At 38.4% G+C, this 23,280-nt stretch overlaps 1 long non-coding RNA gene across 1 annotated transcript in view; it reads right to left on the bottom strand.

Annotated features, from left to right (window-relative positions):
• Window positions 1-23,280, bottom strand: part of LOC118406855 — a 64,421-nt gene that overhangs the window by 25,058 nt on the left and 16,083 nt on the right. Inside the window, exon 2 of the long non-coding RNA XR_004830092.1 lies at window positions 14,572-14,625. This is a non-coding gene — a long non-coding RNA (uncharacterized LOC118406855). The remainder of the gene's footprint in view (window positions 1-14,571; window positions 14,626-23,280) is intronic.

Here is a 23,280-nt window from a genome sequence, read left to right as displayed (position 1 = left end):
AAATGAGCATGTTCAGTTCGGGGGTCGTCTCAGAGGTTCGTATACATTTTAGAACAAAATTAGTTTCCTTGGGGATAGTTGCTCCCTTAGCTTAAAAATTTGGTAAATCTCATCGTTTATTTATGTATTTATGTATTCACTTTTGACATTGTTTTCTTGATGAGGTGCTGCCGGGGAAATGAGCATGTTCATTTAGCAGGTTGTCTCAGAGGTTTGTAGACATTTAAGAACAAAGTTAGTTTCTTTGGTGACCGTTGCTCCCTTAGCTTTAAAATTTTGTTTCATCTCATCGTTCAACTACTTATTTAATCTTGGAGACTTCTGGGTAACCTAGAGGTTCTGGGTTGTCTCAGAGGTTCACAGACATTTTAAAACAAAGTTAGTTTTTTTGGTGATACATGTAGTTGCTCCCTTAGCTTTAAGATTTTGTTAAATCCCACAATTTATTAATTGTATTTAATCTTAGACAGTTTTTTGTAGCCCCTTCATCAAGAAAAAAACAGAGGCAACAAAATAGTACATATTTACATGTACAACTGAGATGACGATCTATGGTAAAATAGAATGCACTCATGAAGAAGCCTACTAAAATTGATAAACTACATGCTTGTATGGCATAGACTTAGTCTAATAAACTATGGAACAACTTCATTTGAAAACCCCCATGCCAAAGTTAAAGGCAATTTCAAAGTACCTAAATGAAGATCTTTTTCCAGAAATTCCATATGACCTGATAACAGTAATTGAAAACTAGCAAACCTTACCATGTACTTATGGACCTTAGATGTCCATGATAGGATCATTCTTAAGTACCCCATATGTCAAGAGAAAGAGATCAAGTCAGAGATAACAATGGTATTTTTGACATCCTGAAAAAAGGAGAACAATTAGCCGCATTAATCTTGTTTTGCATAGCCATCAGTCTTAATGAGTCTCTGAGGACTGCTATCTAGGGTTGAAATCATCATCAACTTCACAAAGAAGGTTTGATATAGTGTTTTCGGTGCTATTTGTGTATGACTGTGTCTATGGGCAGATTATCTTTTAGTGGTAGTTGTGGATGCATCTTTAGGATATTTAGTAGGTGGGTAGGGGTCAGCAAAATAAAACTTAAAAGGCAAGTTCGATAACGGACGTCATAGTGGCTTTTTTAAAAGTACAGTAATTTTGATTTGATATATCGTGTTCTGGGCATGCTATGCTCACGATATTTATAACTGGTATAAGTGTAGTTTTGGACCCTTGTTGGGTTCTAATGTGAACATGTTTTGTCTCTTGCTGATGTTTGACGTGCGCTATTTACAAGTCTTTTTAAACAGGACACAATCAAATGTACCCTGCCACATGTACATTCAGCCGTTGAGTGCACTTTTACACAGACTCTGAAATGATTAAGGATGTAAGAAGACACTCCATCAATCACTGTCGGACTAATCACATTACCAATTGAAAAGTCTGGCCTGTGTCTATCCTTAATGCAGCATGCTCTAGATCTATTCTGACAGGGAGGAGACGAAACTTGTTCATTACGCAGCTCTCTGACTCGAGCACAGCTGGAGTTCGGTCAAAAACAACAGCAAATAGACTTGACACGTGGCTTAGCGTTCCTCGTTTATCAGGCTTGGTCGCAAATTTGGCAGTAGACGGATAAATTTTACATGACACTGGCTTAGTCATGTCTGTGTTGATGATGTTGTGGATGGATTTTGCACAGGTTTAGCTACAATGGGTCAAGGTTGGTACACAAACTTGTTGTTTAACAAGCTTATGAGATGTGTACAGCTGAACTTCTCTGACATTAAAGGGCTTAGCAATCCCTATTTCTCAGTTTGGGTGCAAATTTGGCAGTAGACGGATAAATTTTACATGACACAGGCTGTCATGTCTGTGTTGATGATGTTGTGGATGGATTTTGCACGTGTGTTGCCACCCTGAGTTAACAAGTCAAGCCTGTTACACGCTGCTGAAGAGTTTTGTTGTTTAACAAGCTTATGAGATGTGTACAGTTGAATTCCTCTGACTTTAAGTTTGTTCTGGTTTAAGCATCTTTATCTTGTTAGGCAAGATCATGTTCAGCTAGTTTTCATGTATCTTTTCACATATCAAAACTAGTACCACATCCTCTTAGAAAATTCTGTAGAAAATAACAAACTTTAAGACAAGAACTAAACAGGTCTGTAGTGCATTGTGGTCAAAACCATTGATAATCCTGTAGAAAATTACAAAGACAAGAACTAAACTTGTTTGTTCCACTGCACATTGGTCAAAAACATTCATGCCAAATAGACCAGAGGATGTCATCCATATAATCAAATCAACATGCCCTTAGCAGAAACTCTTTTCCTTCCATGTGCCCTGCACCGATGCATCACACCGACAACACAAAAGTCTTCAAGAAGCCCAACCCTTGTTGTATCTTGATTAAAGCTGCCTCTGGAGAGGAGGAAGACATAAATCCAAGACACAAATCATCGCGGGGTAGACTCTTCCTCCAGACTATTGTCTGGAACAGTTTGATCGGTTGGTTGGTTGGCATCCATCTGTCTCGGAAGACAATGGTGGGCAGGTAAGGTTGGTTAGCCTACACATGACTTTTTAAGGTGAAGGAGGGGTGTGTACCTCTTTCTCCACCCTCTATTCTACTGGTACACTAAGTCCCACAGGGACAAGAACTTAATCATCGCGAGGTAGACTCTTCCTCCAGACTATTGTCTGGAACAGTTTGGTTGGTTGGTTGGTTGGCATCCATCTGTCTCCCCAGACAATGGTGGGCAGACGAGGTTAGCCTACACATGACGTTCTAAGGTGAAGGAGGGGTGTGTACCTCTTTCTCCACCCTCTACTCTACTGGTACACTAAGTCCCATAGGGACAAGAACTGCATGCCACGTGCAAGACGTGACAGTCCCAGCAGATACAGGTTATTTGGAGTTTCCGTCTCCCAGGAGGACTACCGACCAAAGATGTAAGGCCGACTTCTCCTACCCCTGACTCGTGTATAGCGGGTGCATCATGCCCCTAAGGTCTGCAACTGCCACAAAGGCCTGTCACTGCCACTAGCCATAGCTAGGTACTCATTTACACCTGAGTTAAGTGAGGAACGTTGTGTTAAGTGCCTTTCCCAAACTTTGGCAGAAGTTCTTTGTGTGTTGAAAGTACAATTTTAAATGACATGTATGTTCATGACTTTTAAACACATGAAGCATGTAAACAATCAGGTCAAAACACCCTTTTTTAAAAATTTGATTATAATGTCAAAGTTTTTTGAGTTGAAGGTTACAATTTCAAATCCAACTCAAAATGAACTTCACATTTAGCTTCATTGACTGACTTTCAAACACACAAACCATGTCTACAATGGTGTCAAAACACCCTTTTTGAAAATTTGATTATAATGTCAAATAAACTTCTTTGTGTTGAAAAGTTGTAATTTCAAATCCAACTTAAAATGTATGTTCATATTTGTTTCACTGACTGACTTTCAAACACAAATGTACAAAGGAAGAACCATGTCTACAATGGTGTCAAAACACCCTTTCTGATTTATGTTAAAGTTATTTGTGTTGAAAGTTACAATTTCACATCCAACGCAAGACGCATGTTCACGTTTGTTTCACTGACTGACTTTCAAACACACAAATTTACAAAGGATGAGGCATGTCTATACGTGCACAATCAGGTCACAACAGCCTTTATACCACATTTCATGGTCAGCAGGTGCACCAGTGCACCTCAGGGCCACACAATCAGCGCAGTTTTGCCTCTGCCAGTTCAAATTTCCCCCTCTATCCCTTCCATCACACACACGCATCACTCTCTATTACGGGCCCGGCGAGGTGTCTCAGGGCTCGTCGAACCGGAAGCCCGATACAAAAGTCGCGACCAAATCCTCGCCAACCTTGGGAATACTTCTACAACAGGCCGCGTTGGCATGAAATTGAAATTGCCGGAGGATTGTGTTCCCCCGGTGACCTGTGAACGGGGTCTCCCCAACGCGGGTCGCTTTTCTCAAGAGACGATTCCTCAAATTTAGTTCCAGATTGGACCCTGCGAGTTTTCTGCACGCTCAGAGGGTGTCAAATGTCCTCCTACTGTCCTCCACTGTCTGGAGAAGCAGAAATAATGGGCAGTGTCTGGAAGTGTGGCTTTGCCTTGAACTATGAAAGGGGAAATTTGTCTCACTATTATATATAGGAACATTATGATTCACTGACTTCAAATGTTCAGCCATGCATTACACTAAACTATATGTACCTATAACACATATATCCTTTACACACATCTTGCCCTAGCATTGTTTAATTGCAAACTGTGGACTTATGAACGACTTACCATGGACTATAGTCCTCTTTTCACAAAATTGACTTACTCATGCAGGGAGGACTGAATATCAAGTTACTGCCTAAATTGGTGTTAAGGCCTTACTCTGGACGATAGTCCACCAAAACTATCACCAACAGTTCTCAAACATGGCAAAAAGGGGTGGACTTACTCCTGGAGTAACTCCCCATCTGCTGACACAAGTAAGTCCACCTTCAGTATATATTGATTTCATCCTTTTTAGGTCCAAGGTATACGTGGGAATTTAATACTAGTATGGACTTGTTCTCCAAGTTTGTCCAGTTGTTGAAATTGAGTTCTCTTAAAATGTTAAATGTTAAACAATTCAAATAATTTGTCTTTTTGCCTTAAGGTGTCTGAAAGTGTGGCTTTGCCTTGAACTATGAAATGGGACAGTTGTCACACCATAGGAATGTTTCAACATGATTTCAGTGACATTCAGCCATAACAGTTGATGACTTGTCTTCTTAATATTCAAACATTTTATTCTATTTAATTTTATGAACCAGTATAACATGCTCCCAAGTTCTGACTTGTGACACTAAAAAAGACTGTGACAGATGCCAATTGAAACATTCGGAAGTAGCATGCAGCTGGTAGGTTACACTGAACTCCATATACCAGTAACACCTATCCTTTGCACTGTCATCTTGCTGCAAACATTGTTTAAAGCTATCATCTACTGCAGTTGTTGGCAGCAAGTTCCACTCAATGATATTGAAACAGTGAGATTTCTGTTTTTCTACCTCTCAAGTTATCATTGTAGAACATCTGACTCCCTTCCAAGGCTCTCAACATAACAATTAGCACTCTCAGCATCAAGTCCTTCTGTGTTATTACCTGGCTTCCCGGGAGTTTAACGGAAATGAAACCTTCAAGTATACCTTTTCGGGAATAAGTGGTGCAAAATGATTGTACGAGATGTGCGTTTAGGAATCCAATATTGCTTGGAGTAGCATTTAAGAGCTGTGATTACTACAGGGCAAAGTATAGGTTTCACTCATCATTATGCTGAAGAGACTTAACAAGTTTTGGTTGGGGAATAAAGCCATTGGAAATGACTGTCTGTGTTTGGAGAGAAAAACAAAACAAAAAAACATCTGGCTATAAATAATCCTAAGGCTTGCTTTCTTACTTGCTTAACATAATGGTGATAATCAGGTAGTAATGCGGTTTATCCTGCTGACAACATTAAAACGTTCTGTAACCCCCTTCCAACTAAAAAAAAACACTAGAAAAAGATTTGCCAACCAGAAATATTTAATAATATGATTTTTCAAGGATTTGGTTTATCCTGTTCAACAACAATGAATTCTGATGATGAATTTCAAAGAAACAAGATTTTGCCAACTGCAAAATGATAATGATGGTGAAACAAGGAAACTGTTACACAATTCTGACCATTTCCCAAATCATATCCAGTTGCTTTCGAAACTTCTTTTTGGTGTATTTTATTACCTGGATTTCTAACCTTCATCAAACGTGTTACACAATTCTCTTTTCGCTTCAAATTGTTGCCCAACAGTAGCTAAGAGAACTTCTGAATATCAAAACTCCCTCAGATGTAATGTTATGAAAGCCCTTGAGAACTAACAGCATATCTCTATGGAGCTTGCACATCGCATCAAGTCATTGTCAGATGCTAACGTTAGCAAGGCACACACGCCTCATTACCCATAGGTAATGAAACCCACCACCCATCTCAGCAGTCTTGTCATTTTCAACTTAAAAGATATGCAAGGCAACGAGCATGACACAAACTTCTGATGAAAATGAGTGTTGGAGTCAGTCAGTGAAGCACAGAACATTACATGTAAATACGTCATTACTAAAACGGATCCCAAGACTTATAAAAGGCAAACTGTTTTCTAGCAAGCAGTTTTTTTTTTCAATTTGTGGGGTCTGAAATGATGTTAACATAATGAAGATGCACCAAGGCTTACAGCAATAACTGTTGCAGCATCTCTAGATCTTCTCCCTAAGTCAGAAACATCAAGCTTAAGCGAGCTTGACTTCACTGACTGAATAGGCAAAGCAGCATGGGTTACGTAGGCTGCTCGGGAAAATTTCCTACACCGTCTAGCTGAAATGATTTGATCCACTCACACTGGGAACAAGATCTTCTACTCTTTCCGATAAGTGTGGTGGTTTGGTTTGGTTTGGTAATACAGATCTCCATTAGTGACTGATATGTCACTATTCTTCCTGGAGTCCGGGTGATTTGTAGAGAATCACCAATTCTAGACAGAAGGATTCTGCACCATCGCACACCGCACCATCGCAGGTGTGGGGGTTCTTTAACGTGCCTTGTGTATGGCTCTCCCCAGACATCCATTTTACGTCCTATCTGCATTCAGGTGAATAACATTATGGATAGACCTAACTTTAACTAACTAACACTTAAAATTGTGGTAAGTCCCAATCAATCTATCCATAACAATATTTAACTTATAGTCTTGAAAGACATGAACATGAGTTACATAATCAAAGTCTCTAAAAGTTTCACAGAAATGACAAGTGACAGCAAAACACATATTACACAAAATGCTTTCAAATGCAAAAAATGTATCTAGAAATATCTCAATATACTCTCTCCATCCTCTTTTCTCTTACCACAGTAAGAAACGTTTCTGAGTATGTACAGGAAGACTAATTGAAAGGTTTACCTTCTCATACGTCCGGCTTAATTGGATCAAGTAATCAATTTCAATTCCACTGATTCCAAAATTATGGCTTAATCTCGTGCGAGAGATTCCAAACCTAAGGAAGGCCTTGATTGATTTTTCCTTTAGTCAATTACGGGATGCCGTAAATCAATTTACAAAGAAAGAGGAGGGTCCCAAGTGTGAGCCGTTCGCCTCTGAACAAAGTAAAGCCTTCCAGATAATTACAGTGGGTGATTGAGGGTAACGGGATGCATGTATGATTTGAAAAAGTCAGCATCACAGGAAAAATGTTGCACTGGTGTTGAACTTGTAAGGTTGGACAGGGTTTCTAAAATTCACTATTGGGCAAGTACACAAAAATGTACAATGTCAAACAAAATCTACTAATGCACAAAGTTTAACCAACTTTTCACTTCCCCAAATTCTAAATAATTTAATTCTGTCTCTGTATTTTCACTTTGGCAATGGAACTTTTTTTACTATGGGCTCTGTGTTGCCCAGTGCTTGATGCCATTACTATGAAAATAGCAAGTGCACTAGAAAGGCCGACATTTGCTTGTGAGCAAATACAGCAAATTTCAGCCATCTCCCTCCACCTGCAACAATAGACTGTGTGAGTCATCTACCTTTGAGCAAAGTAAAGCCTTCCAAATAATTACAGTAAGTGATTGAGGATAATGTGATGAATGTATGATTTTGAAAAGTCAGTATTACAGGGAAAATGTGGCCCTGGTGTTGAACTTGAAGGGTTGGACAAGTTGTCTACAAACCATATATAATCAGAAATTTACTTCCCCAAACAAAATTTTCACTTGCCCAGAAACTAGATTTTTCTAAACGTATTTTCACTTCTAGAGATGGAAAGCTTTTCACTGTTGGCTCTGTTTTTCTGTATTGCCCAATGCTTGTTGCCATGACTGTGAAAATAACAAGTACATTGTATACAAAAATCTCACCAATGGAAAAACTCTTACTTGCTCGATCGGAATAGTGAGGTTGGGCATGTGCTTGCCGGATTGAGACATTCACTTGGCAATGTCCAGAACAGCAAACATTGCAACTTTGTATGGGTGTTGACATCTTGTAAAGGTGGTTATCACTTGCTATGTCAAGCATTCCACTGGTGTGGTAAATCTCAACTAGTATTAAAAAATGTAAGCACATGTGTAGGAACTCTTTAAATTGATAGTAAAGCAACCGTCATTTCAGCACTGAGGTCAGCACCATATTTTTCAATAACATATACTAGTAGAACTTAACTGCGCAACGATCGTACATGGTACAATGTATGGCAAAGAAAAAAGAAAAAACAGACTTATCATCCTAAATACAAAAACAAGTATTAAACATAGTAGATATGCAGATTATGAATATAGAATGAAAATTGACATCCTAATTTGTAGAAGACTAAGAGCTAGCCTAAATCATTGATATTGTATTACAATCGAGTGGGGCTAATTATGGGTTTTCTTATGACAAAGCAGTCTTTTACATATTTACCTATTTCAGCATTGTGGGGGTTGTTACATGGGAGTTGTTACATCTGATCAGATGTAACAACTCCCGACACATATTCATGATATTCATGAATATATAACCATCATCTGAACAGTTGCTGCACACTACATATTGAAGAAAGAAGACTCTCTATTTGTACAGTAATATCAAGCAAATAGGGATATCCCTGTAGCTCAACTAGTATCAACCTCACAGATGAGACTTTTGGTTCCTACTAGTTAGAAAATGGGAGAACCTGGATCACTCCTAGAAAGGCCATCTGGATTGGTGCAATTTACAATTTCTAAAGAAATAATTTTTGCATCACAGCAACAATAAAAACACTGAAAAGATATAGATTTCAAAGCAGAAGAATACAAGACTTTGCAAATTTATTTGCCAGCAAAAGAAGCTTAAAATGATCAACAATATCTTAACAAACATGACGCATGCTTTGAATAACATTATCATAGAAATTTCAAATCATCAAAATAAAAACAAAACTAAAAAGCATATTTACAAACAACATATCAATTTCCTGGCACAAGAGTAAAACACTTTTCAAATTAATTTCCCGTAGAAAGCGGCCCAGCTGACTCATGCTCCTACCATTGCATTTACAGCCCCTGTGGGACCGAGGCCGCTGCCCCTACATTAATACCTGCTTTAAATTCCCGAAAACCATCACTAAGCGCTCTGTAAACACATCGCCACCTCCATTTGTGATAGTTACGATCCTAATGGGAGGAATTATCACGTAAATGATGGACTCGCACCGGCGGTAACGCAGTGAGCAAACCCATCTGTTTCCACTGCCTGCATGGCAGAACATCTTATCTGCATGGTGAGTAGTTGACTTTAGGGTGGGTAACATCGGTTATACAATCGTGTTGGTTCATGGGCGGATAGCACATCTTTGGAAAGAAAATAAACAAGATCAGATTGTTTCTTCTCTCAGAGTTAGACTGTCTTATCTAGTGGGCTGTTGACTTCAGAGCAGATAACATCAGTTATACAATCGTGTCAGTTCACGGGAGGATAACACATCTTTGGAAAGAAGATCAGATCTGTTTCCTCTCTCAGTCTGTGTTAGAATGTCTGTCTTATTTGTTGACTAAAAAGTTGATAACATCGCTTACACTTTTGTCGGTTCATGGAAGGATAACACATCTTTGGAAAGAAAATAAACAAGATCAGATTGTTTCTTCTCTCAGAGGCAGAATGTCTTATCTAGTGGGCTGTTGACTTCAGAGCGGACAACATCGGTTATACAATCGTGTCAGTTCACGGGAGGATAACACATCTTTGGAAAGAAAATAAACAAGATCAGATTGTTTCTTCTCTCAGAGTCAGAATGTCTTATCTAGTGGGCTGTTGACTTTAGAGCGGATAACATCAGTTATACAATCGTGTCGGTTCACACATCTTTGGAAAGATCTGTTTCCTCTCTCTGTGTTAGAATGTCTGTCTTATCTGTTGACTAAAAGGTTGATAACACTTCTCTTGGTTTATGGGAGGATAACACATCTTTGGAAACAAGTTAGATCAGATTTTTTCCTCTCTCTGTGTTAGATTGTCTGTCTTATCTGTTGACTAAAAGGTTGATAACACTTCTCTTGGTTTATGGGAGGATAACACATCTTTGGAAACAAGTTAGATCAGATTTTTTCCTCTCTCTGTGTTAGATTGTCTGTCTTATCTGTTGACTAAAAGGTTGATAACATTGGTTACACTTTTGTCAGTTTATGGGAGAATAACATATCTTCAGAAATGAGAAAAACAAGATCAGATCTTCTCTCAGAGTTAGACTGTCTTATCTAGTGGGCTCTTGACTTTAGAGCGGATAACATTGGTTATACAATTGTGTCAGTTCACAGGAGGATAACACATCTTTGGAAAGAAGATAAACAAGTCAGATTGTTTCTTCTCTCAGAGTCAGAATGTCTTATCTAGTGGGCTGTTGACTTCAGAGCGGATAACATCAGTTATACAATCGTGTCGGTTCACGGGAGAATAACACATCTTTGGAAAGAAGATCAGATCTGTTTTCTCTCTCTGTGTTATAATGTCTGTCTTATCTGTTGACTAAAAGGTTGATAACACTTCTCTTGGTTTATGGGAGGATAACACATCTTTGGAAACAAGTTAGATCAGATTTTTTCCTCTCTCTGTGTTAGATTGTCTGTCTTATCTGTTGACTAAAAGGTTGATAACACTTCTCTTGGTTTATGGGAGGATAACACATCTTTGGAAACAAGTTAGATCAGATTTTTTCCTCTCTCTGTGTTAGATTGTCTGTCTTATCTGTTGACTAAAAGGTTGATAACATTGGTTACACTTTTGTCAGTTTATGGGAGAATAACATATCTTCAGAAATGAGAAAAACAAGATCAGATCTTCTCTCAGAGTTAGACTGTCTTATCTAGTGGGCTGTTGACTTTAGAGCGGATAACATCGGTTATACAATTGTGTCAGTTAAGGGGAGCTAGGATAACACATCTTTGGAGATCAGATCTATTTCCTCTCTCTGTGTTAGAATGTCTGTCTTATCTGTTGACTAAAAGGTTGATAACACTTCTCTTGGTTTATGGGAGGATAACACATCTTTGGAAACAAGATCAGATTGTTTCTTCTCTCTGTGTTAGAATGTCTTCTCTGGTTGGTTGTTGACTTTAAGGTAAGTAAACATCTCAATGTTGCATGGGAAAGGGTATGGCTGAAATATGCTGTATTTACTCGGAAGAAAATGTTTTTTTTTCTAGTTAAAAGATGATTTGAAAATCATATCAAACTCATTGGCCAAATAGCAGTTACTCAATGCAACTGGTTATGGTTTAGTAGTCATTGCTTGAGTAACTGCTATTTGGCATATAACGCTAGTTCACCTTTATCCGTGGGGTGAACTTTATCCGTTGTCTTTAAAAACAGCACACTTAGAAGTATTAAGTCTGCGAACAGTGGTTTCAAATTTGCAGTATTTTCAAAATGTTCTGATTTGAAACCACCGTCTGTCGACTTCATATCCCTAAATACGTTTTTTCTTACAAACAACGAATATAGGTTACCCTCGGATAAAGGTGAACCAGCGTTACATGTATTATCATTACCTAGATGTCTAACCTTCATCGATGTACACAGGCTTTTAGTCAGGCACGCATCAAGGCGTCATCTGGACACGCTTTTCTTAGAATAACAAGAAATCTGACACACTGGACGTCCTAACACTGGGGAGAAAATCCTCTGAAAGCATGAAATTCTGATTGACCAGGGATCCTACCAGGTCATCTGTGGTCATAGTCTTCTACTGTGACCTCTGTACATATATTTCTGCCTCTTATGCAGGGCTTTAGCCAGCTCGAAATTTTTTTCCGTCAGCTAATTACAATCGTCGCGAAAACCGCGAAAATTAATTAGAAGGACTGAACTGTGACCTTGAAAAACGGGTTTTAATGAGATTAGCGTATGCGAAAGGGCGCCGACACACATTGTCAACAATCATATTATATATATATATATAAACAATAGCAAAACAAACAGTGTGTGGCTTTTACGGCCGTGGACGGCGTACCCAAGCCGCTTGTAGCTTCCACCAAGAATTTTTGTCCGTCAAGGTTGACGGATTGGTTTTAAAATTTTTCCTTCAGACGCAGGAAATTTCCGTCAATTGACGGAAAAACGGATGCTGGCTAGACCCCTGCTCTTATGATTACTCTCCAAGCAGAGGTTGGTTGGAAAAATTGTGATGTTTTCCTTTCATATTTTTTTTTTCGACTGGCCTTCCCACAGACGAAAAAAAAAATATGAAAGGAAAACATCACGATTTTTCCCACCAACCTCTTCTTGCAGAGCATCCTATGATACCTTAGAATGCAGTATTTTAACTTAAATCATCAAAAACTCTGCACCATGGAAGGTGGATGGCCCGGGAACCCCCTGCAATAGTCACTTACCGCAACTCAACATTGAATAAATTTGGACTCCCTATAATAAAATCCTAGCTAAAAGCCTGTTGACGTATCAAACTCATTGCATGAGATGCTCTGCCTTTCCCAGGCTGGTATTCTGTTGTGTGAGTTAAGCTTAAGTTTCCCATGTTCATAATGAAGTTCCTGGAACTTGCTGAAGTCTGGACTTATTTAGGAAGACAAATTCCGGGAAAAATTGCACCGCAGGGAGTAATTTGCGCCTAACAGATGGAGCCACATCTGTATGTAGTCGGCCAATCAACATAATCTTCCGGAGTTATGTTCAATCTGCGTCCTGTAGTCAGTACATCAAACCCTACCCATTTGTACCTATAATTTTATAGTGAAAAGGACAAAAAGCCAGTTTTAGGTTACTGGAGAGCTAGTCTTCCACTGGTTGTGACAGGCGCTATTTACTGATTCATTGTACTGGGAATTTGCCTCCAGCTGTTTGAATGAGAGTCATATAGTGTTTTGAGTGATAATAATGTGCAAACTCTTGATGGGATCTTGTCTAATGAGACAAACAAACAAACAAACAAACAAATGAGATAAACGCGCTGATAAGATTGCTAGAATGTATGAACAAAGAAACAGCATCACACAACCTGGACTGTTTCTGTATTCGTATCAGATTCTCACACTCTGTATTTGTAATACACCAGCTTCTGCATCAGATATGACTGTTTGTTTGTTTGTTTGTTTGTTTGCTTGTTTGTTTGTTTTCAAACGCCTGGGTGGCCTATTCAGTTTAGAGAAAATTTTTCAAATTTTCAATATGGCCCAGTATGATAAACGCATATTAGAAAATAGATAGACTGTAGAAGTAGTTACTGTTAGTAGTAGTAGCAGTAGTAGTAGTAGTAGTACGTAGTAGTAGAAGTGGTATGACGTGTCCTAATATTTGCACACATTTAGCTGTAGGCATACCTTTCACATCCTCAGCCATAAAATGAACAATTTCCCTCGAGAACAAGACCATTCCTCACTCCCCCCCTATAACACTTCCATCATACAGGCCATAAATGCAGATTACTTCGCCTTTTTGACAGGATTTGCAGAGATTTAAACATAAATACTAATAACCCCATCCTTCCAATTGTCTTTTCCAGTGCAGTAACAACATTTTTGGGCAAGTTCACGCCACCATAGGCGACATAATCTCGTTAACAGCACCAAAATCTGACACCTTAACGGACTCCGGGACATCGACGGCCCTCAAAATCGTCAATAATTTTCCGAATAACGACAGGTTAGTTTGCCGTAATGACCACAAGGCTGGGTGTTAATATACTTTTATGGCGGTGCAATAGTGTTCCTAGTTTAAAACCTCCCCTCCGCTACATTGAGGTGGGGAGAGGGTTAGAGTAAATCAAACTGTAATGCGGGTTCTTAATGGCAAAAACCCACGACTTAACCCCATTCTGGAGCAATCTGGTTCAGTTTTTAATTCATCAGCAGGGCAGGACTGCCATCACAGCAGTCTGCTGAACAACATTGGGGGTAATAAAATGTTTGCAGCGTAGACGATTTTATACATGCGTGCTTGAATCAACGTTGCAAAACATAATTTACTTAATAATCTGATTTGATTGGTAATGCCAGCCTTGTATGCACTCTAGCCCGTATTTGTTGTTAGTATTCTTGTTATTCTTATGTTGCAAAATGACTTAGTTTATGTTCATGTCATCTTAAGTTATACATTTTGCTATAATCTCAATTTTGCTACTTTTGATTGTCATTGTATGTAATATACAGAGCAGAAGACCCCATAAGCTCATTGTGAGCTTCTTTTCCCATGCTCAAAAAATGAATGTGAATAAAATTAAAATAAACATGATGTGAAATTTAATCTCACTGCAAAATCAAGTCTAGTGTTGTGATGGATTGAAAAGCTTAGTTTATATGATCTTAACATAAAACATCTTAGGAACTAAAAGAGATATTCTGTGTAAGGAATATTCCATTAGGAAATTTTGAAAGCTTTTAGTTTGTTACTATGACTTACGATAGTGACATAAGTTATGTACAATAGTTTCATGAAATCACATTAAACATTGTATTACTATTCCTCTTATACAATCCAACAAATAAACAGCGTACCTTGCAAAGCTGTTCTTCAGAGTGAGATCTCAGGACTGACTCCAGAACTCTGCCCTGCAGAAGATAGATTGAAGGAAAAGTTTTGTTTTTATTACATCTTTTTAGATTATTATGTAGGCAAGACAGTTTCTATCAAGTTTTAAAAAGGAAAAAGAGCTACAGGCACTTCCGAGGCAATTTCCCATTCTCATTTCTATGTGCAAAGTTTGGAGTGATAATAAATACCATCTCTAGAAATCAGTGTCACATAACACACAACCTAAAAGAATAATAAACGAGAGGGATATCTAAAGTACATGTTCCTACAACACACAGTCAGACAAAAGCATGTGTCAGACTTAGGGCAGCTAGGGTAATGGTAAAATTGACCAAACATCACAGACCAAACCTTCAGAGAAATCTATAGCAGGATTTCTCACAATGCAGGACTCTCATTTAACACACTCTGCTTTGCTCTAAAGAGTTGCCACCATACAAACTGAAGCTTTAAGCCAATTGGTCCACTGTTTACTCTTCTTCTCAAGAAGAGGTAACGTTATCCTTAAGAGATTTTCATTTTTAATTGCAAAGTTCCTAAGAAATGAGGAATTATCAACCCTAACTGCAGTGTGTGAGGATGTAAGGTTAAAGAAAAACACAAAGATGGATATCTCAAGTACAAATCACTAGAATTTATCAGAAGCATATGTCAAACACAGGGTCTTAAGGCTAATGACAACAATGGGCCAACATCAATGACTTAACCTTCACAAAAATTTATAGCAGGATTTCCCCCAACAGAGCTCTCATTTAACAAATGACTTTGCTTTGCTTTGCTGGAAAGATTTGCAGCCTTAAGAACAAGATTTCAAATCCTGGTCAACTGTTAATTCAATTTGTACAAATGACAATTCTCAACAGATTTCCCCATTTCATTTTCCTCTTGCAGAATTTTTAAAAAAAATAAGGGATTATCAACCCTAACTACTATTTGTGAGGATATGAAGTTAAAGAAGAACACAAAAGATGGATATCTCAAGTACAAGTCACTACAATTACAACAAGCAAAAGCAGACACAGGGTCTTAAGGCTAATGACAACAATGTCCCAACATCATAGAGTTTACCTTCACAGAAATTTATAGCAGGATTTTCTCAGGATTTCCTCAAACAGAACTCTCATAAAACACAAATGACTCTGCTTTGCCAAAAGGGTTGCAGCCATGAGAACAGGACCTTTAAGCCATGGTCAACAGTTTATCATACTTTGCAAAAAAAAAGCTACTTTGCTAGTAAAAGAGAATATCCTCATTACAATTCAATTTGTAAAGTTGCTGTCAGTAGTTGGATTTCACAGCACCTCCACAGTCTTCATTTATACCTTGTATAACAAGTTGTTTTGTTTCCTTTTGCTCTATTCTTATAATAAGACTTCTTGTAATTGTATATTTTCATAGATTTTACACATGTATGAAGTACAATGTCTAAAATGCGCAATTCAGCCTCTTCTACTGTGTAGAAGTAGCTGCGATGTATTTTATTGTTCACTGACTGAACCAATAAACCAATCTTATAGTATTACAGAGTGCCCTGACCACAGTATGTCTGACGTTAAAGTTAAAGCAGGACACAAAAGAAGAAGAATCTATCAAAATTCATTGCAGCACACAGTCAAGCAAAAGCATATGTCTGACTCAGGCTTTGAGGGCTAATGACAAAAACGTCCCAACATCAGACTGAGACACAATCTTTGCAGATATTTATGGCAGGATTTCTCTGAACAGGACTCTCATTTAACACAAATGCGTCTGCAGCTTTGCAGAAAGGGTTGCAGCCATGAGAATAGGACCTTTAAGCCAGGTCAACAGTTTATCATACTTTGCAAAAAATAGCTACTTTGCTAGTAAAAAAGAATATCCTCATTCCAATTCAATTTGTAAAGTTGCTGTCAGTATGAGTGCGCTGACCACAGTATGTCTGATGTTAAAGTTAAAGCAGGACACAAAAGAAGAATCTATCATTGAAGTACAATTCATTGCAACACACACAAGCAAAAGCATATGTCTGACTTAGGCTTTGAAGGGTAATGACAAAAACGTCCCAACATCAGACTGAGACACAATCTTTGCAGATATTTATAGCAGGATTTCTCCAAACAGGACGCTCATTTGGCACAAACCTAGGAGCTTCTTTAGATCACTTCCGAGCAGCGTCAAAATGTATGAGTGCTGTCAACCTCTCTGTAGCTCAGCCGTCTGTCATGCCACAGCATCTCCTGCATTCTGGTCATCCCTCAAATCCTAATGGACACTCTGTCTCATATTTTGCCGGCGTGCGGTCATTTTGTCAGATATTAGCGTCAGGGAAGCGTCCGTTTTGTAAGAAACGGCCCCGCGCGTGGACAATGATTGGAACGGGGGGTGTAAGAGCTGGGTCAGGTCAGCTTAAAAGCCGTAAATTTGGCACCAGCTGTTAGGACAAGGGAAAATGGTAGTTCTTCTTATCGGTAATGCCCCCTTTGGAATTAGCTTTTGATTATTTTCGCCATTATGGCAGGTTTCTTCATACTCAGAGCATCCATCGCAAACTGTACGAGGGACAAGGACTGAGTGGAAGGCTCTATATTTGCTGTAGTAAGGGAAAAAAACAGGGAAACAAGTTACATGGAAAATACTCCTTGAGATGACAGGGCTAAAAAAATGAATATGTTATCTTGATATATGTTTAAGTCACAAAAATCTAATTTTTTTGTTTGAATGTCTGCTTTAGGAAGAAAACATAGTACTTAACTTGACAAACAAGCAAGAGGACCAGGTTTATGCTGTAGCTATTGGTGGGTACCTGTACAGAAAATTCAGATATAGGTTTGGCCCAGATCCCTGAACCTGAACCTGATTGTCTGAAAATTTGTGACTGGGCAATACTCAAAATAATGGTCCATTTTGCCACAAAATTAAAGGAATCTGTTTGTTGGGGCAATTCAAAACTCCTAATTTCATCTTAACAACACCAACTACCTCTGGTAGCTAATAAATAATATGCAGTTAGATGTGCTAAGGCTGGGTGATACTAGTGGTTCATAACCAGCAGCTGCCACGCCGTGTGCCCACAAAGCCGATGTGTTGGGTTGATGAACTGTTATTCCGGCTGTACAAAAACATAAGTTAGTGTGCTATGCCGAAGGGCAGTTCTACTAATATACAGAATACAGAAAAACAACTGTCACATGGTCTTATTTCCATGTACCAGTGACTATTTCATTATACAGAATATGAAGTTTATGTGTTATGCCGAAGGGCAGTTAAGATTGATACAGATACAGAAAGACATTAACTGTCGCATGGTCTTATTTCCATGTACCAGCGACTATTCCATTATACATACACAGTACATGTACCTGAAGTTGATGTGTTATGCCGTAGAACAGATATACTGATAATATAGATACAGAAAGACAACTGTCGCATTGTCTTATTTCAATGTATCAGAAAATCTATTCCTATTTCATTATCCTTCCCCGGCACCTTTGCTATGCAGATGGAAACATGTTCACCATTCACCGAAGGCCAGAGTTTTCAACTCGCCCCAAGCAACTAAGTTGATACTCCGCCTGTTGAAGCCAGATTACAGAATGGCCCAGAGGCATTTGGAGTATCTGTAACAAATGTGTATGTATGGTGGCAGTGGTTGCGTAGTGATAACAAATCCTACACCATTTTCCATGTCTTTGAAGAGATGGAAATTCTTTAGAATTCTTTGAATGTACTGCTGCAGTGAGTGTATCACCTAGCAGACATGATTTTGGAACAGGCAATATTTTCTAAGGCTACTAGACAAAAAATCTGCTCTTGCCAGAAACATGTACCTGTCCTCTTGCTAATGTAATTTTTTTTTAACTGAAAAACACAGAACCAAGAATAGAAACTGATGATATGGCCTTGGAAAAAAAAAGGAATACAAGAACAATGGGTTTTTGTATGCATTACCAGTAACCTGACTTCCCATTAGCTTGCACTTCATCACATCAGGCTTCAATTTTAATCCAATTAGTACAGGATTGAGTCCTCCTCCCCTCAATACAATGAGCCATAATCTCTTTTCCTGAACAGGCCCGCCCCTTCTCTCTTTAGAAAATGTTTTAGGGCACACTAATTGATTTCCTAGGTTCTCAGATTTTTTAAAAATGAAAATGTAGCAAGCGGACATCACTAAAGCGGAGGGCACTGGGAGGAAAAATTCACTCCGTAAAACTGAGTGCATCAGGGCATGGCCTGGTCTTCTGGCTTTGTTTTCATAAAGTTCTGCACGACTCCAATTTTACCTGCACTAACCTGCATATGCAGGTAGTATTTCGAGCTCTGATACAGAGAATATTGGCAATACCCTGTGCCTGCATTTAACAGTAAATATGATAACAATGTCTGCAAATCTTCAACACTGGCAGATGTACAACATCCACCGACAGTGACAAACGATCCTGTCATAGTGTCTTTTCATGATAAATGCCAAACTACCAAGCAAGATTTAGGGCACTGCCTAGAACAGAACAGGCTGAAAAATGATTCTGTGTTCAATTGTGACTCGCAGTGATACAAATCATTGGGAATTATGCAATGTTGTCTGTAAACTAACGCATGCATTTGTACAACGCATCGCCACATCTAAAAACAACATTATCTCCTTGTTATACCACTCAGTTGCCCTCTTCCATAGCAAATTCTGGACACACTATGTGAATCTTGTTTGCTAATTCAACTTTTTTATTGTACAAAATGTGTATGTGTATTGTTGTATATCTATTGTATGTGATGGGCCAAGAGCCTGAAATAAACTTGTAATGAAAAAATTAAAAATGTGATTTATTTTCTTGGGGGGGGGGGCAAGCTCAATTGTCACTTTGTAACAAGATGGCAACCAGAAAATTTAGGGTAAAGCCCAGAATATGGCTGGGAAAAATAATTTCAAGCTGTATCAAATTCTGACTTAATGTAGTGAATTTCAGGAAAAATTTACTGTGCACTATACATGCAGTAATTTCTTGCTCAATTGTATAACAAGATATGCCGGCAACTTGAAAAATGTTAGAGAAAAGTGTCCAAAAGGTCTACTTGCACTTATCATTGAATATGAATAAACAAACATTTCAAGTCAAACAAGCTCAAACAAATGGATGATATGAAACACCAACGCTGTAGTCAAGCTTGATATACATGTTAACACATGTTTATGAAATTAATATTTTGGTAATTGAGACACATTGTGATATCATTTCCAAAAAGAGGCATTTGGATATGCTTAGGATTTCTTACCAGCAAGACAGGCAACTTGAAAAGCCTCAAGTGTCCACTAGGCTAATATCTGTGCTTTATAAGAATATTAGATGAACATTTAAGTTGAACAAATTGAAACAAACAGGTAAAAAGACTAAGGAAGGAGACAGCATCTCTACTCACTGAGTCAGAAACATCAAGAAATTCATCTTTTGGTAATTGAGACTTATTGTGATATTATTTCCACGAAGAAACATTTGGGAATGCAGCAAGACACTCAGGTGTCCACTAGGCTTATCTGTGCTTCATAAGAATATTAGATAAAGATTTAAGCTGAAACAAACAGGTAAAAAGACTAGTAAGGAGACCGCATCTCTACTCACTGAGTCAGAAACATCAAGAAATTCATCTTTTGGTAATTGAGACTTATTGTGATATTATTTACAAGAAGAAACATTTGGATATGCTAGATTTCTTACCAGCAAGACACAACAATAAAACTCCCATCACATCTCATTATCAAAATGTCGTGCAGATCATTAACATGCACATAATTATTTATTTGTTTCATCAACTATTAACGCGATGATAAATAAAACGAGAGATTTTATGGTAATAACATCATTAAGATGAAAAATGAGTTACTGACGCCGTTAATCTGTATCTGTTTTGACGCCGATTCCTATCATTAGTGACCATGGGGTTTTATGATCTAATATAAATCATAAATAATCAATAACCTGAGCCATTATGACAGAAATATCATATTATGTCAGCTTAGACAGTAATCAAGCCAGACAGTTTTTGAGGGCACCTTGATTTGATGTGAGTTCAGTTTGGGTGTAGCAATCAAGACCTGATTTTCTGTTCTCTGCAAGAAAATTTATCTGTTTGTTTATTTTTGTTTGTGTGTTTTGCATACCCAGTATTCAACCACCTTGTGGCGTAACACACCAGGTTTGTACTGAACAGTACAAGCTGCATGTTTGGACAGATTTACTACTCGATCCACTCATACCAGGAAGGACCCCTACTGTTTTTGAAAAGTGCGGTGGGTTCTTTAACGTGCTCGAGGTGTGGCACTTCCCAAACACAGAAACTCCATAAAAAGAATACAGCAGAACTCCAGTAAGAAGCTCTGAGGAAGGTGTCTGAGAGACATCAAATGTAGGCAAAGAAAGTATATAAACTGGTGGTGTGTGGAAAAGAATTCTCCTATACCGGGTAAAGAAATACTCAGTGAGCAAATGATAACACTAAAGAGAATCTACTTTTCCTGTGATAATCCTTAAGTTCTTAATCACCACTAGCATAATTCCCATCTAATCTGATGTTAGATACTCATTTTTGATTGAAGGTTCCATGTTTAAAGAGAGCCAAGTTCAAGAACCCACAACACTTAACCAAAAGAGTAAGGATCATTCCCAGTATGAGTATATCTACACTGTCTATGGAATTTACTGGGGTAGGACAAAGACCAAGTTACATATTATCTGTACAAGGTGTTCCTCTTGATAGAACCGAAATAACAAAAAATGTACGATAAGGACTAAAAATGGCAAAGAAGTACTCTTTTAGTAAAGGAAAACATTCTACTGCATGCTAAGAAAATCCCCTTTTCCTGTGCTAGTCCTAAAGTTCTCGTCATTAGTAATCACACAGACAATCAATAGACTTTCCCCTGGGAAAGGGCTGGAATTGGCCCATCAATACTGTACCAAGTTTCCTGGGCGAAAGCCAACTCATTACCTATCACTTCATTATCTCTCTACTCTCTACTTTTAATGGCCTGTTACAAACAGTCGCAGTAGCTGCAGGCATTTAGGCCTTCGAAATGTTGCATCTCTCTCTCTCTCTCTCTCTCTCTCTCTCTCTCTCTCCCTCTCTCTGTCTCTCTCTGTCCCTGACTCTCTCTGTCTCTCTCTCTCTGTCTCTCTCTCTGTCTCTCTCTTTCTCTGACTCTCTCTGTCTCTCTCTCTGTCTCTCCCTCTCTGTCTGTCTCTCTCTCTGTCTCTCTCTCTCTCTTTCTCTCTCGTCATGGTTAAATGAACACTTAAAATAAGATGTGTTTTATCTTCCATGAGGTAGGGTAATTCTTAATCAATAGATTAATTTACTTGCAAGTTTCAGGCCGTATGTAGCCACGAGTCATCAATCCTACCTCTCAACTGACATCCCCAATGATTCTAGCCAAACCATACTTCTCTAAATTATCCTTATTACACCACTTTTGTTGTTGTTCTTGTCCTTGTATAACACGACTCTATCGTTTCACCAGATGTATTTTCTTGGTGCTGAGTAATGCAAATTTCTGTTTTTGAGTCAGTTGTCTCTCTAAGTCATAAAGTCATGAAGTCTAGGTATTAAACCTTGGTTAATGAGTGTTGCTGACCTGTTTTAAGAGAGTATGTTGAATCTTTGTGTACTCTCAATTATAATGTACCAGGAGAACTTAGCCACGAACATCTGTTTGTTGATTCCTCCTGAAAGGTCTTCTCTCATTCCAGATAGCATCTTACAGTACATGCAACCACAGTGACTGTAATTTTTACATAACTGCGGATACATACCGAAACAAACATACACACTACCAACACAGAAAGGTCTTGAAACAGACCGAAAAGGGCATAAACGGTCTTGAAACAGTCTTAACTATTGTTATTGGGTGGTTAAAGGGGCTGAATGAAGATACTAGTATTGTTCACTTCTGGTCTGACTATGGAAGAAATTGAATGGAACCAGATTTGTTTACTTGATGTGTGAAGTCCCTTGTTACCTAGGTGTGAACTTGGTTTTCAGCCCTTGGCATCTGCATAAAAACAATGCACACCAGGACAAGACTGTTTAAGCCCCTTTAACCACTCAATAACAATAGGTAAGACTGTTTAAGCCCTTTTCGGTCCGTTTTAAGACCTTTCTGTGTTGGTACCAAACTCTCACTAATCACCATGTAGCACACAGCGCGCAGAGAGAGAATGGAATTTGCTGGTTGGGTGAGTAGCGATGGCGCGGTGTCGCAGCGTTGTACCTAATCCATGGGCTCATTATCTCCTCTGTAATGACTTGGTTAAATCAGATGAACTGCACTTTGGAACTTCTCCAAGTCATTACTCCGCACTTGAAGGAACGCTAGGCACACTTGGAAATGGCTCAGCAACTTATATAAGACTTCAGGCAGGGAGTTCATTAGATCTATATTGTACTGTATTGCATCTGTACTAGTCAACCTACATGTATATTGTATAATTCCAATTTCATACAGACCAGCGAGTTTTTTTCCATTTTGTCCAGAGCTATGGCTTTCTGATTGTAAATCCAAAATATTCTGATATACGTAATTCACTATACACAAGGCTATCATATTATGCAGTACATGTATTTTATCTCAATGGACTTGAAAAGCGAGTTTTATTACGACATGTGGCATAAATGAATAGATGAAAAGTTGAATCTCTACTTCT

Source organism: Branchiostoma floridae, chromosome 19 (genome assembly GCF_000003815.2).
Source record: "Branchiostoma floridae strain S238N-H82 chromosome 19, Bfl_VNyyK, whole genome shotgun sequence".
Taxonomy (NCBI): domain Eukaryota; kingdom Metazoa; phylum Chordata; class Leptocardii; order Amphioxiformes; family Branchiostomatidae; genus Branchiostoma; species Branchiostoma floridae.
Note: the sequence above shows the minus strand (reverse complement) of the source record. Positions and strands in the feature narration are given on the sequence as shown.